General features: G+C 38.4%; 1 protein-coding gene and 1 pseudogene across 1 annotated transcript in view; both read right to left on the bottom strand.

The window, feature by feature from the left end:
- The window catches only part of ANK3 (ankyrin 3), a 670,144-nt gene that overhangs the window by 647,055 nt on the left and 7,245 nt on the right, over nucleotides 1-15,844 (bottom strand). The window lies entirely within an intron of this gene.
- Nucleotides 9,738-10,132, bottom strand: LOC116857989 (annotated as a pseudogene).

The raw sequence follows: 15,844 nt of genomic DNA, 5'->3' as shown, positions 1-15,844 counted from the left end.
CCCTAACATCATTCTTTTTTTTTTTTTTAAACATATGTGCTTATTTGAGAGAGAGAGAGGGGGGAGAGGAAAGGAAAAGAGGGAAAGAGAGAACCTCAAGCAGCCTCCCCACTGATTGTGGAGCCCAAAGGAGAGCTCAGTCTCATGACCCTGAGATCGTGACCTGAGCCAAAATCAAAAGTAGGACACTTAACCAGCTAAGCAACACAGTTGCCCCCCCCCAACATCATTCTTAATGGTGAGAAATCATATCTTTTCTCCCTAAGATCAGGAACAAAACAAGGATCATCACTCCTGTTCAACACTGAACTAGAACTCATAGCTACTGTCCTTGGACACAGATGATATAAATTGTCATGCAGAAAATACTAAAAATCAAAGAACAAACCAATAAATAAATAAATAAATAAATAAATAAATAAATAAAATAAACTCAACTCCTGGAACTAATAAGCAAGTATAATAAGGTTGCAGGATACATGATAATTATACAAAGCTACTTGCTTCTATATACCAGCAATGAACAACTGGAATTTGAAATTAAAAATACAACACCACTGGGGCACCTGGGTGGCTCAGTGGGTTAAGCCTCTGCCTTCAGCTCAGGTTATGGTCTCAGGGTCCTGGTATCAAGCCCCACATTGTTTCCCCCTCTCTCTCTGCCTGCCTCTCTGCCTACTTGTGATCTCTGTCAAATAAATGAATAAAATCTTAAAAAAAAATACAGGGACGCCTGGGTGGCTCAGTGGGTTAAGCCGCTGCCTTCCGCTCAAGTCATGATCCCGGGGTCCTGGGATCGAGTCCCGAATTGGGCTCCTTGCTCAGCAAGGAGCCTGCTTCTCTCTCCACCTCTGCCTGCCACTCTGCCTGCTTGTGTGCTCTCTTGCTCCCTTTCTCTCTCTGACAAATAAATAAATAAAATCTTAAAAAAAAAAAAAAAAAAACACAACACCACTTACATTAGTACCAGAGAGAAAGATTAAGAGGGAGGAAGGAGGAGGACTGGCCGACTTAGGTATAAACCTAACAAAATATGTACAAGATATTCATCAGGAAAAGGCAAAACTCTGATAAAATAAATCCAAGGAGACCTAAATAAATGGAGAGATAATTCATATTCATAGACCAGAAGTTTGTGTAGTTTTTTATTGTTGGGTTTTTTGTTTGTTTGTTTGTTTGTTTGTTTAGAGAGAGAGACGGAGCAGAAGCAAGGGTGGAGGTGGGGGGGCAGAGGGTAAGGGAAAGAGAGAGAGAATCCCAAGCAGGCTCCATGACCAGCATGGAGCCCAACACAGGGCTTGACCCCACAACCTTGAGATCATGACCTGAGCCAAAATCAAAAGTAGGATGCTTAACTGACTGAGCCACCCAGGCACCCCCATGGACCAGAAGATTTAATATTATTGGGATGTCAATTCTTCCAACCTAATCTACAGATCTGATACAATCTCAATCAAAATCATAGCAAGCTACACCAAAAAAAACAAATATTCCAATTTAAAAACCAGCAGAGGACCTGAAGAGACATTTTTCCAACGAACACAGCAGATGGTCAACAGACACATGAGAGGATGCTCAACATCACTCATCATCAGTGAAATGTAAATCAAAACCACAGAGGTACCACCTTATACCTGCCAGAATGGCTGGTATAAAAAAGACAAAAAATAACAAGTATTGCAAAGATGTGGAGGAAAAGAAACCCTCATGCACTGTTGCCGAAAATGCAAATCTGTACAGTCACTGTGGAAAACAGTATAGGGTCAAAAAAATTAAAGATAGAAATACCACACAATCCAGTAATTCCGCTACTGAGTATTTACCCAAAGAAAACAGAAACACTAATTTGAAAAGATATATGCACCTCTATGTTTACTGCAGCATTACTTAATAGAGCCAAGACATGAAAGCAACCCAAATGTCCACTGACAGATGAATGGATAAAAAAGATATTTTACACACATATACCTATATGTGTACACAGGAATATTATTCAGCCACTAAAAAGAGTAAGATCTAGCCATCTGTAACACTTTACAACCATCCATTACAATATGGATGGACCTAGTATGGCACTATGCTAACTGAAATAGAGGAGATACCCTATGATTTCACTTATATGTGGAATCTAAAAATCAAAACATATACACAAAAGCAGACACAAGTCCATAAATACAGAGAACAAACTGGTAGTTGACAGAAGGGAAGAGGGTGGGAGACACCCAAAGCAGGTGAAGGGGAGTGGCACAGGCTTCCAGTTCTGGAACGAGTAAGTCACAGGGATGAATATAGGGAACGCAGTCAATGGTATACAGCACTGTAATAGCACTGTATGGTGACAGATGGTAACTACACTTCTCAGAAGTATTGCATAAGATATCGAGTTGTCAAATCACTATGCTGTACTTCTAAATCCCAGTAAGTTATTTCATGGATATCAAAAAAGTGATTCTAAAGTTTATAAGGAGAGGCAGAAGACCCAGAAATAACCAGCACAGTATCAACAAACTGACATTTCCCGACCTGAGGACTTACTATAGAGCTACAGCAATCAAGACAGGCTATTATTGGTACACAAATAGACAAACAGATCAATGGAACAGAGTAAAGAACCCAGACATAGACGCAAGCAAATATATTCAAGTCTTCTTTTTTCTTTTTTTTTAAAGATTTTATTTATTTATTTGTCAGAGAGAGAGAGTGAACACAGGCAGACAGAGTGGCAGGCAGAGGCAGAGGGAGAAGCAGGCTCCCCACCCAGCAAGGAACCCGATGTGGGACTTGATCCCAGGATGCCGGGATCATGACCTGAGCCAAAGGCAGCCGCTTAACCAACTGAGCCACCCAGGCGTCCCTCAAGTCTTCTTTAACAAAAGAAAAAACTGATTTAAAAGAGCAAACAAAAGAAAAAACTGATTTAAAAAGGGCAAAACTGATTTAATGGAGAAAGGATAGTCTTTTCAACAAATGGTTTTAGAAAAGTGGACATCCATATACAAAAACATGAATCCAGACACAGACCTTACACCTGGCACAAAAATTAACTCAAAATGGATTGTGGCCCTATAACTGTAAATCTACAAAACATAAAACCATAAAACACAGAACCATAAAACTTTTAGGAAATATAGGAAAAAATCTAGACATACAAGGTTTGGTGATGAGTTTTCGATACAATACCAAAGGCATTATCATGAAAGAAAAATTTCAGTTAGACTTATTAAAATCAAAAACTTCTCCTCTATGAAAGACACTATTAAAAGAATGAGAGAAGTTAAGCATCTGCCTTTGGCTCAGGTCATGATCCCAGGATCTCGGAATCAAGTCCCGCATCAGGCTCCTTGCTTAGCAAGGAGCCTGCTTCTCCCTCTGCCTGCTGCTCTTCCTGCTTGTGCTCTGTGACAAATAAATAAATAGAATCGTTAAAAATAAATAAATACATTAATTAATTAAAAATAAATGAATGAGAGAAAATATCTGCAAAGTATATATCTGATAAATGACTTGTATCCAAGTTATACAAAGAATTCTTAAAACTAAACAATCAGGAAATAAACAATCCATTTTAAAATGGGGGAAAATAAATAAATAAAAATAAAAATGGGCAAATGATCTGAACAGGAACTTCACCAGATGAGATATATAAATGGCAAATAAGCATATGAAAAGGTGAGCAACATCATATGCTATCAAGGAATTGCAAATTAAAACAATGAGAAACCACCAAATACCTATTAAAATGGGTAAAAATCCCAAACACTGACAATACCAAGTGCTGACAAAGATGCGGAGCAAAAGGAACTCTCCTAAGGCTGATAGGAATGCAAAATGTTACAATAACAACCGGTAGTTTCTTACAAAGCTAACTACAGTCTTTTTTCTTTCTTTTTTTAAAGACTTTCTTTTAAAAAATCTTCTAAAAAGAGAGCATGAGAGGCGAGAAGGTCAAAGGGAGAGGCAGACTCCCCATAGAGCTGGGAGACCGATGAGGGACTATCCCTGGACTTGGGGATCATGACCTGAGCCAGAGGCAGTAGCTTAACCAACTAAGCCACCCAGGCGCCCAAAGCTAACTATAGTCTTACCACACAATCCAGCAATTAGGCTTCATGATACCTAACACAAGTAAGTTAAAAACTATGTCTACCCAAACTACCCAAAAAGTACACGTGAAGGTTTATAGCAGCTTTATTTATAATTGCCAAAACTTGGAAGCAACCAAGATGCCCTTCAGTAGGTGAATGGATAAATAAACTGTGGTACATCCAGAAAATGGAATCTCATTCAGCTATCCACACACACACACACACACACACACACACACAAAAGAAAAAAGAGGAAACTTAAATGCATATTACTAAGTAAAAGAAGCCCCTCTGGAAGGCTACATACTGCATAATTCCAACTATATGAAATTTGGGAATAAGCAAATCTATAGACAGTAGAACAATCAGTGGTTGCCAAGGCACTGGGGGAGGGAAAAGGGATCAATAAGTGAAGCACCAAGGATGTTTAGTATGATCCTGCAATAAAGATGACAGATATTACACATTTGTCACAACACAAAACCTGAACACCAATGCGATCTATGGGTTTTAGTTAATAACAATGTATCGATACTGTTCATCGATTATAACAAAGGTACCACTGCAACATAACAGAAGAAACTGCGTATGGGGTTGGAAGACAGGATGGTATATGGAAGATCTTTGTACTTTCTACTCAACTGTTTTTTCTGTAAAAAACTAAAATTGCTCTAGAAAATAAAGTCTAGGGGCGCCTGGGTGGCTCAATGGGTTAAGCCTCTGCCTTTGGCTCAGTTCGTGATCTCAGGGTCCTGGGATCGAGCCCCACATCGGGCTTTCTGCTCAGCAGGGAGCCTGCTTCCCCTCTCTCTCTGCTCTGCCCCTCTGCCTACTTGTGATCTCTCTCTCTGTCAAATAAATAAATAAAATCTTTTTAAAAAAATGAAAATAAAGTCTATTAATTAAAAATATACACTGGTACTTGAGAGCAGAGAAAGTGCTTTTTTAGCCATTGTAACCCCAGTCTCTGCAGAGTGAGTGGCATGAAGAAGTGTGTCAGTATCAGACAAATTAAAGGTATAATGCATAAAGGCATTCAAGCCCTGAAAACACATATGCACACATCTGGTGGTGGGAGAGACAGAGATAAAGTTCCAAAAGCCTTTACAAAAGAGGTGATAGCCAAAGGAGAGGCATAAGTTACAGGAGACCTTCCCAGAGTTGAAAAGGGTGGGAGAACACCCAAAGGAGCATCAGAACAAAAGCACAGAAATAGGGAGAGGGTGTGTATGTGGATAATGGTAAGAGGGCAAATTCTGGGGAGTTTTTGTTTGGATTTCCTTCTAAAGCCAGCATAAAAGTTGTTTTAGATAACATAACTAAAGAGCTGTACTGAAAACGTGAAAATTGATAACGAGAAATCTCACGGGAAGTGGAGTCCGCCAGCTTAAAGAGAGAGCCTGTATCACTCCATGTCATCACAGACCCCAACAGAAGAATAGTCAACAAAAAGAATCATTAATTACAGGCCCCAAAAGGGAAAGATGCACATTGCACCTCCTGCAAGAAATCAACTACTATTGGCAATTCCACCAATGAGAAACCATCATTACCCTGAACTCCTGCTTTTTTTCTTCCTCTCCTTTGTTTGTTAGACTTGTCCATAGTTTTACGGTAGCTTGCATGTCCTGAATTGCAATTCTGTGTTATTTCTTGAGTAAACTCATTTTTTGCTGTAAAATAACAGTTTTTATTTTTAAGATTTATTTACTTATTTGAGTCAGAGAGCACAAGAAGAGAGACAGGGTACGTCTCAAGCCAACTCCCTGCCCTGAGCCCAGTCTGGGGCCTGATCTCACAACACTGATACCATGACCTGAACCAAATTCAAGAGACAGCCACTCAACCTACTGAGCCACCCAGGCACCCCTGACTGTTTTACTTTTAAGATTAACAACGGTTTAAGAAATTACCTCTTAAATGGTAGTTTTATATATTTGCAACTCTGTTCTAGCATGAATGTTATGGTATGTTTTCATGATTTTTTTCTTTTTTTTTTTTTTAATTCAAACTTTATGATGGCTTTCAGCCAAAAGATACTAAGGTTCTGACCTGAAGATCAGAGATTAGAAATTTGAGGACAATGTTGACCACATCATTATGTCTCTATCCCTTAACAAACAACTGTCCCCAGTACAAGAAAAACTAGGAAAATGTATGTACAAATTAAAATAAATCTAGCTCTAATGTTAGGAAATGTACTTCAGATGGTTAGTTGGGAATATCATGTATTCCTCTGAAGAATCACACACTATTCCTACATATAATACATATATTCAATTTTTTTTTGTTACAAGAAATGAATACGACATGAAAATAACAAACTTTATCAAGGAATCATCAATACCATACCCAACAAAAATTGGATTTTAATACCAAAATCCAAGAAAGCTAGAAAATGTCATTCTAAGTATTGAATTCACATTTTTACTAATTTCCTTGCCATCTATCCAGGAAAACTAAGGAGGAAAAAAAAAAAAAAAAAAAAAGAGGTGTGAAAAAAGTGATCAATGTAACCGAAGTATAGCTTCTCAGAAATAAAGCAAGCATTTGGAGAAACAAACTCTGTGTTGCCAAAGTAAACTATATGATTAAATATTGCTAAGAAAGAAAATGTCAAACATAGTAAGGACAATTCTTTGGATCTCCAGCCAGGAAAATAAGTCTCAACCTTCCACTCAAGTCATGACTAGTCCTCTATATTCTCTTGCAATTTCACACTCAGCAGTATTAAAAGGGAAAATTTTCAGAATGGAGATTCCCACATGGAGTCTCAATTTAATAACAGATCACACAACTGTCACCAGAAACACAAAGCACAGCAATGTAATGGGCTGCTAGGACAAGTATAAATAAAGAGCAGAGACCAACTTCTTCTCGCCCAGCCAGTGACTTACAAGGCTGCCAGGTATTAGTGCCTCCACACTTACCCCTGAGAAGCACAATCTTTTCTGAAAGCTAGTACTCCATATTTTACTTTTACACTGATCAAAAATATATAACCACAAAGTAAAACAATGTGGGGCAGCTTTTCACCAATCATGTTCATAAAGGTAAAGAAAAAAATAACGCTGTGCTCTAGGAAGCTCAGGACATAGGCACTCCCACACACTTTGGTGGGATGTCAATTGGTACAACCTGTCATCTGAAGGCAGATTTGGCTGTACTCAAAAAATAAAGGGGACATAAAAATGTCCACATTGTTCGTGTATGTTCCACTTCTGATAAGATATGATAAGCCCAACATGGGTCATAAGTAGGGGGTTATTCACCTCTCAGTCGTTAGGGCAATGAAGAAGGGCCGAGGGTGCCCACAGCCCCCTAGTGCCACCTGCATCAGGGAGCAGCCAGGTACTTCGACTCCAGGGTGCCGTTGTTATAAAAAAAGATTCAGAACATCATGACTGACATTGAACATACACACTGAACATATACACTGAACATACACATTGAATATATATATTACCTGCCTAATAAAAACAATATTACACATGAAACCTTTAAACACAGAATAAAAGGACCTTACTGTGAACCAAGCACTGGCCTTTACAACGTAGTGCTAGCAACAACCCTATGGTGCTAATTATTATGCCCATTTTCCAGATAAAATGAAGACGTAAACCAACAAATTCTAGGGATGGATATTCAGATTTGCCTGTGCATTGCAAATGTTTTAAAATTTTTTATTTACCTGATGCATCAACATCTCCACAAACAGACCATGAAGACCTGACCAGACAACCAGGCACAAATTCCCCTACTTGTCCTCTCCTGACTGTGAACTAGTGATATTCAAACGCACCAATGAAATCCTCTCCTGTCTCTGGCTTGTGTACTCCACCCCGCTCCCCTGAACACCCCTGCATGTTCTGCTGTGCCCCAGAGGCCCGTGGAAGTAAGGAAATCTTTCACTTCCGTGGGCCTCTCTAGTGTTATTCCTTAACCATGCCCAATATATCATCCAAAAACCCATTTTCAAATAACATAACTATTCTTTACAACGCAGTATGATCTCCATGATTACTCTACAGAAAATATTCTCAATGAACAGTTTGAAAGGAAGTTATCAATGGATTGAGACATTGATATCAAATGAGTAGGATTTGCATGATTTTTTGCTTTGGAGGCAAGGAGTTGGCTTTGTTTGGTATTTATTTGACTGTGTTTCTGATTTTTCAGGAATGAATAACATTTGTTCTTGTAATTAAAAAAGTTAAAGAACTTCAACTTTAATCAAAAGCAAAGCAGGAATTAAAAATAGAAGGACCCAATAAGACAAGAACTCAACTTACCTGGAAATAAGAAGGATGAAGAAGATAGGACTACTCTAATTTGGGGCATGAAAGAAGAAAATTATCATTCTTAATTCCACCCTCTAAAAACATGATTAGGATACCAACATCCAAACAAAAATTCTTTATAGCTCCAGCTCAGTTCGAAATATAATTTCTAAACCACAGGCCTGTGCAAAGGAACCATAAATCTTAATTAGCACTGAGAAAATTTCCACAAGCACAGATACCGACGGCTTTTAGAGAATTGAGTTCTGTGACTGTGAATAAGGAACACTCCTAAGATCAAATGTACAATAAATGGTAGTGTAAAAATGTACCCAAGGAAAAGAAGTCCAAGAGAACAAGGGTTTCTGCTTCTCCTCTACCTTAAATTTTTCTTTACTTGATTTTGCTTTTGCTTTATTGGATTTTTTTTTATTATAAACTATATCCTCATTTTAACATATCAAGTGAAAAGAAAATTTAATAATTCCCCTTCCCTGAAAATCCCATCCCTGAGGTAACCAAATCAATCAATGACCTATGCTCAAATATTATGACTGTCCTTTTCCTTTCTGTTTTCAAACTTGGATCATGCTACAGTCTTAAGAAATAATGCACATCCTTCCAGTTTACTATGTGTAGCTCTAACAATGTTAAATTACCTTAATCATATTCCATATAATAGAGGAACCATAATACATGCAACGTGTCCCATTAAGGTTTAAAATCTGTTTCCAGTATTGTTGCTTGACAAACATAAATATCCCTGTAAATATGACCTCACATACTTTGTTGTTGTATTTTTGAGGTTTTTGAGGTTTTAGCTTCCATAGCGGAAGTTCTTAAATTGGGTTGCTAAACCAAAGGGTAAGCATGTCTTATTTATTTTTTTTAAATATCTTATTTATTCATGAGAGACAGAGAGAGAGCATAAGCACACAGAGGCAGAGGGAGAAGCAGGCTCCCCGAGGAACAGGGAGCCCTATGCAGGGCTCCATCCCAGCACCCTGGGGTCTTGACCTGAGCCAAAGGCAGATGCTTAACCTTATGTGAGCCACCCGATGCCCTAAGCATGTTTTATTTTAGCAGATAAATAGTACACCTAAGCTTCTCTCATCCTCCCCACAAAAAGCTGTACAACAGACACTCAAATCAGCAGCACTCAGAAGGGCCCATATCCTCAACACCCTAAAGAGGACTTTTTTTGGCCCATCTAGTAGGTAAAGTGCAATCAAACAGAAGTAGTCCTTTTAATCTCTTAAGGCTTGTGAATTTAACATCTTTTCATATGTCTATTGGCCAGCTGCTTTTCCTTTTTTTTTTTTTTTTTTAAAGGGGGGAGAGAGAGAGAGAAGCGGAATGAGAGAATCTTTTTTTTTTTTGCCTTTTGCTTTTTTTTTATTACTCAAAAAAGCTTCATTTTTTTATTTAGCTTCCTGACTCTGCTTGTGCCTTCAACATTTTCACAACAATTTTCTGCTCCTCAGTAAGAAGAGCACACTTGATCCTGTCAAGAACACACATGGAACCACCATAGGTCCTGCTGACGTGTTTTCTCATTTTCAGACAACTTCATAAGGACTTGAGTTCTCCCAGCACAACTCCTCTTCAAAGTCGGCCTAGGCACACACCACATGCAGATTTTGGTGTTTTCCCAACCTCTTTGGTATAAAGGTAAATGATCCTATTACCAGGGGCTCAAGACAGCCTATTTTTATTAGAGGCTATATTATAGGACAGCCTACTGCGGAATGTCGAACGCTGGACCATTGTGAACACCTATGGACACAGTCCCCAGAAGCTGCAGAGAGAGAAAATCAGATGTGGGCTTGATCTCATGACCCTGAGATCATGACCTGAGCCAACATCACAGATTTTAGCTGCTACCTATCATAAGCAAGAAAGAAAGATTAGTAGCTTTATTTTATCATCAGCTAATTCTATCAATAATCTCTATTTTTAAAAATCACTTTTAGAGGCACCTGGGTGGCTCAGTCGTTAAGTGTCTGCCTTCAGCTCAGGTCATAGTCCCAGGATCCTGGGATTGAGCCCCACATCAGGCTTCCTGCCCTGCGGGAGGCCTGCTTCTCCCTCTCTCACTCCCCGTACTTGTGTTCCCTCTCTCACTGTCTGTCTCTCTGTCAAATAAATAAATAAAATCTTTTTTTAAAAAATCACTTTTATAAAGGTGGTGCATATGTGTGGGGCAGAACTGAGAGTATTTGTACCTCATTACATGAGAAGGGGAGAAAGGTCTCATTAATGACTCAGACTTCTAACTTAAGCAACTATCACAAACAAATAAAAGGCTTCTTCAGGAATCCCTGTACATTAGGCATTTACTCAGCCCTCCAGAGTCTTCATCAGTGTCCGGGCAAACCTACAGCTTAGAATTAGTACGCTAGGAGGTTCTGCAGAACAGCATGTACTAATTTTTTTTTTAAGATTTTATTTATTTATTTGACACAGAGAGAGAGATCACAAGTAGGCAGAGAGGCAGGCAGAGAGAGAGAGAGAGAGAAGCAGGCTCTCTGCCGAGCAGAGAGCCCCATGCGGGGCTCAATCCCAGGACTCTGGAATCATGACCTGAGCCAAAGGCAGAGGCTTTAACCCACTGAGCCACCCAGGCACCCCCAGTATGTACTAATTTTTTTTTTTTTTTTAAAGATTTTATTTATTTATTTGACAGACAGAGATCACAAGTAGACGGAGAGTCAGGCAGAGAGAGAGAGGGAAGCAAGCAGGCTTCTTGCTGAGCAGAGAGCCCGATGCGGGACTCGATCCCAGGACCCTGAGATCATGACCTGAGCTGAAGGCAGCGGCTTAACCCACTGAGCCACCCAGGCGCCCCCCCAGTATGTACTAATTTTGATGGAGAGCCTCACCACAGTCTGGATTTCAGAACATGGAAAATGTTTAAGCGAGAGAAATCTTACCAGTTAAGAGGACATTCTGTAGAAGTGACGTGATATGACCAAGCACATCTACATTGAATAATAGACTAAAACCAAATTTCCCAACATAGAGGGCAATTCATTACACTGAGTCTTCAAACACCTGGAGAATTTCAGGTTGGTAAGTACCACATACTGAGGGACTCAATGAGACTTCAGTAGATCTCCACACCAATCGAAGCCATGCCATTTCATACCCAGTACCAGCTTTGAAATCTTACCAGACTTTGCAAAACGCAGCATGGAGCGCCAAGATTTTAATTATTCTGTATATACCTGTTCTGTGGGACCAGCTAAAATAGCAGCTTCCGGGCACACCTAATGCTTTAATTAAAAATTGCCAAAATCGGGGCAACTGGGTAGCTCAGTCCTTAAGCAGCTGTCTTCGGCTCAGGTCATGATCCTGGGATCCTGGGATGGAGCCCCGCATCATGCTACCTGCTCGCGGGAAGCCTGCTTTTCCCTCTCCTACTCCCCCCTGCTTGTGTTCCCTCTCTCGTTGTGTCTTTCTCTGTCACATAAATAAATAAAATCTTCAAAAAAAAAAAAAAGAAAAAAAGTTGCCAAAATCTCAGAGATGCTAAAAATCTCAAATTTCTTAAAAGATCACCTTTAAAGTACCAAACCATCACTGAGATATTATTTGCTATAAGTTATCATATTTGCCAGGACGCTAAGTTTGTTCAATGGCAAGCTATCATAATGAAAAGCAACACATTGAAAAAAGCTAATAGATTAGAAAAAATATATATATATATGTTCACATAGCACTAAGCAATTTGAATTAAATAAATTACCTAATCTCATAATTTGATCCTTACAACTCCGAGGTGGATAAGGTCGGCATTATCATTAACCCCATTTTGTAGATGACAAAACTAAATTGCAAGACAGCTCAAAATCACACTTACAAATCTCATTTTCACGTATCCCGAGACTGAGCTTGTTTCCCTTCTACTGGTTACCAATGCTTCCCCTTTCTTACTCTTTTATTTATATTGCTGAGAAAGACAAAACAGCATTACAATCAATTCTTGGTTGTCAACATTTTATTACATGGTACTGCAGATGAAACTCTTACACAAGAACTAGGCCTTCCTCTGCATAATCCTGGTAAACCTGAAACTCTCGTCTGCACACCACTCACAAACATGTGGACACTGGGAGCACCAAGAATGTAATCAATTTCACTCCAGCTTCTATACCTATCATTAAAATAATTGGGTGTCCTTCTTGTAGCAGAGTTTGCCTACTGAATTCCAGCAGCGCCTTCACAGGAGTGATAGATGAACACTTTGGAAGGCTGATCATATTGAGCTGAATTTAAAACGATAATGACTTCTTTAAACAGGATAGTTGTTAGAAAACCCTACGACACATGCAAAACATAAGACTAGCCATTTTATATAACTCTCTTTCAGAAATATCACCAATAGTGAATAGAAAGGTGAGGTAAACTAAAAAGCAACCTATTCAAAATGATGATCAAAACAGAGGTCAACATGATACACAGCCAAGAGCCTCAGATGGGCTCTAGAAGCAGGAGAAAGTAAAGGATTCTACCCTGGAGCCTCTAGAAGGAATGAAAGCCTACCAACCCATTTTGGGCTTCTGAACTCCAGAACTGCAACAGAATAAATCTGCACTGTATTAAGCCATCCCACCCCACCAGAAAAGAGATCTACCATACTTCAAATTTAACCTGGAAAACAAATATGACAATAGGAGATATGTCTGTAAAAAAAAAAAATCACATGTCAATCCTTTGGAAAAATAATCCATAAAGAATGATAAGGCCAGCTTATCATTTTAGAATTAAACATTTAGTAGATGACATTCTCATTTTATAAAAACTGTACCATATGATACATCAGTCTCTACTATCCAAAATACAAAATTTAAAAGGAACTTAATGTTTAAATTATACCAAGTGTACCACATTATAAATTTTATTACAGAAAAAAAAAAAAGTTGCTCTCTGTGAGAAACTTTACTTGAAACTTCAGAAACCAATCCAGATTTTTTATCATTTGGAAAACCCATCGGCATCCAGTGGCATGACAGCAGGGCCTCTCTGGTCAAGCCTAGTGGTAACAGATAGAGATCACATAAAAGGTATTCAAATTCTATCAAATACTGTTTTCTTCTGTTTTTAACTTCACCATACAACAGGTCGAGTGAGCCACCCTTAATGGTTCATAGCACATTATCATTTCTCTTTATTTAGATCAGTTCCTTTTTCTCTCCATAGCCTACCCCCATGAGCTGGGTCCTACAGGCAGTCATTCTAATGAACTTAATGAGCATTTTATGTAAGTGGTCTTGCAAGATGTGTACTGTGCAATGCTTATGAATATTTAATTCATATGAACAATATACCTCTCACTCTTGCATTTTTCACCAAGCACTCTTCTTAGAATCCTTTCATGTTGCTTTTATCTAATCTGTTGTCTCTAATGGCTGCAGACAACCCCATGCTGTGTATCCAGGGCTCTCCCTCTCCCTTTCCCAGGGGTCTTCCAGTTACCTCCCATTTCCCACCACCACCAGTCACCCAGCGAAAAACCTGGGACATGTTCTCTTGGGGACCTACCGGACACATGCCAGTGTCCACCTGTAGTAATGAAACGGTTGAGAGTAAGCAGCTAATTGGCTTAAGTCATGCCAGATGCTTTCCCGAACACCTGCCCCAGTCTCAGCTGCCACCAGCAACACGCAAGGCTTCCCCATCTATTGCCCCCTTCCCTCATTTGATCTGCTACTCGGAGCAAGTCCTCCTCTGAACCTTCCCTTCCTTTTCCCTAAAATGACACTATTTACTCCCACTGCCTATCCTGGTTGTTGAGAAACAAATTTAAAGAAAGAACATGAAAGTCCTTTAAAAAGATAAACAGCAGTTTACAATGTCAGCAATTACTGTTGTGATTTTTGTTCTTATGACTATTTCTAATTAGTGTGCTCCCCAACGCCCCTCCCCATCCTGCCAAATAGGAGATGATAAGTAAAAAAACTTGAAGCTTGGGAAATGAAGCTTTCTCATAGATACCTAAACATTCAGGGAGACTAAAACAGTATGCAGAAAATACTTTTTCGTCTTTATTTATTCATCTATGCATTCATTTGATTCAATATTTTACTAAGGACTATGTACCTAGCACTCCACTAGCACTAAAATACAGAAATTTATACAGCAAATATGCATGTCGTACATGAGCAAATTTTCCATCTATAAGACATAGATTTCTGTACATAAATTTTACCCCTAGATAGGAATACTTCAAAGACGGTAGCTTCTGATATCACAGGATAACACTTCCTACTTATTGAGCACCTACTGTATCAATATGTCACGTATTCCCCAATGACTGAGAATAATCCCGCCAGGTAGATGTTACTGCTCTAGCTCTTCATCTAAGGAAACGGACACAGTTAAGTGATTTGCCCAAAAGAGCAATTAAATGGAAGAGCCAGAAAACCTCAGCATGTTACTCCAACATCCTTTTTCCTCTCCACTTCATTTCCTCCTCCTAAAAGATATGTTCAAAAATATTCTTAGTAGAGAGTAGACTACTGAAGCTGTTATAAGGATATGAACAAAATACCATAGAAATTACAAATACAAAACTATAAACATGCAGACACAGTTCAATAATAAACACTACCATTTATTTAAAAATTATTAAATTTAATTTAATAATTTTATTTTTTTATTTATATTTATTTTAATAATTATTAAATAAATTTTATTAAAGAGTGTTGTGGGCACTACTTATAATCCTTATTAAAAACATTGCAAAGGAGGTATCTCCATCTCTTTCAAAGGTGTAGAAACTGAAATTTGGCTTACCAAGGTCATGCAATTGCTAGTAAGTAAAACTGAGACTAAAACACAGGTCTTTTTTAACTCCAAAACCATGTTGTGTTTTTTGTTTTGTTTTGTTTTTTTTTACCGTAAGTGAGCACTTCTTGGAGGGTAATAGAAGTGTTCTAAAATTGGATCGTGGCAATGATTTTCTGACTCTGTAAACATATTAAAAGTTATTGAACTGTATACATTTAGTGAGTGAATTTTGTGTATATAAATTATATCTCAATGAAGTTATTAAACTTATGGTTTTCTCTTTGTAACTATGCTTTCTTTTACGAGCTTATAAAGTTTTACTTCACATCAATTTTTTTCTCAATATGCACCTAGTTAAAATCATATTTTCAAAAATTCTTGCATTAAACATGTCAAACGAACAATTTCTGTGTACTTTCCCCTTCTCTCCCCTTCTGATCTGAGATCAATCCTTCCCTAGGATGTGAAGTAAGACACGAGTGGTTTCTTGTTCAATTATATACCACCTTTTGACTCTACAGTCTTATTCCTAGATATTTAACCTCATTCACACATATACAAAAAGGGTGGAGGGAGACATATATGTGTCAGCAGAGATACATACAAAAATGTTTATAGCACCTTTATCCATACTAGCCAAAAGCTGAAAACAATGCAAACATCTGATGAACAGATGAACAATTTGTG

This window comes from Lontra canadensis, unplaced genomic scaffold (genome assembly GCF_010015895.1).
Source record: "Lontra canadensis isolate GAN:19392208 unplaced genomic scaffold, GSC_riverotter_1.0 scaffold3, whole genome shotgun sequence".
Taxonomy (NCBI): Eukaryota; Metazoa; Chordata; class Mammalia; order Carnivora; family Mustelidae; genus Lontra; species Lontra canadensis.
This window is presented reverse-complemented; position numbering and strand designations above follow the sequence as displayed.